We start from the raw sequence: 1136 nt of genomic DNA, 5'->3' as shown, positions 1-1136 counted from the left end.
CCTTTAAATGTCCTTTTTTGTTCTCTTTGGAGGGCAGGTGGATGCTCCTGGGAGCTGGGGTTGAGTTCAGGGAAGAAGCTGCCTTCTCCCAGTCCCCTGGGAGCTCCTTTCTGGGAATGCTTGTCCTGTATGCTTCTCTTCCTGTGGCACACCTGGAATACCAGAAACGCAAAGCTTTTCTATTTTCTGCTCACCTTACCATCCTCAGGAGGGTCCCAGCTTGGGAAATGTGGTCCTGCTTCAATTAGATCCATGAGAGGATTCTTCTCCTTGTGGGAAGGCTGCAGCAGCCCAGTGCAAAGGTAAGGTGCCAAAAGGGAAACCCTTGTGCAGGGTTCTCCCAGATGGACCATCCCAGCTGGCTGGTGGCTCATTCCAGCTGCTCCTGGGGAAGGAGGGCAGGGAGCAGCTGTCACAGGGAATTGCAGCTGCTCTGCTGAATGGGGATGGGAGCCCGGGGCAGTCCAGCAGCCCAGCAGTTCCTGGCTCTCCTCAGCTGCTGCTGTGTCTGTCCCATGGATGTTTTTTTCAGTGGGAGAGGTTTCCTAGGGATGCTGTCTGGAGAAAGTCCAGTCCAGGAGGGTGGGAGTGGGAAGGGCAGGAACAGCCCAGTAGGGCCAGGCTTTAGGGAGGCTCACTTTGGGTGCCGGCAGGATCTGGAGTCCTCACGGTGCCAAACTTCCAGCTTCTGAGAAGGGCTCTGCCCAGGCCAGCTCTTGCTCTTCCATTGCTTCACTCCAGGAGGAGCCCTGTGGTTCCCTTCGGCAGACAGATGGGGATGCAGGACGCAGCTGGGGAGGTCCATCCACTGCATGAGTGACCCAAAAGGACCAGGGGGGTTGCAATATCCCATTTATGGCCCATGACTTTGGGGACCTCTCTGAGACAAGGCTGTCAGATGTTTGAAGGGCAGGATGGTGAAACAGAGATTTTTAGAGTTAAATTAACAAAATGAATTAAGCATTTATAATTTAGATTGTAGAGTTATATATTGAATTTTAACCTTTTACTTAAGAAACCTCTGCCTGGTACAAAGGGCATAGGAAAATGCAAATTTCTGGAGCTTCTTGCATAAAGAACAATACCAGAAGAGGCAAAGAACCCAGATAAAGAAGCTCCTCTGTCTCCAAGCCTAT

The sequence above is a fragment of the Vidua macroura genome, chromosome 14 (assembly GCF_024509145.1).
Source record: "Vidua macroura isolate BioBank_ID:100142 chromosome 14, ASM2450914v1, whole genome shotgun sequence".
Lineage (NCBI taxonomy): Eukaryota > Metazoa > Chordata > Aves > Passeriformes > Viduidae > Vidua > Vidua macroura.
Note: the sequence above shows the minus strand (reverse complement) of the source record.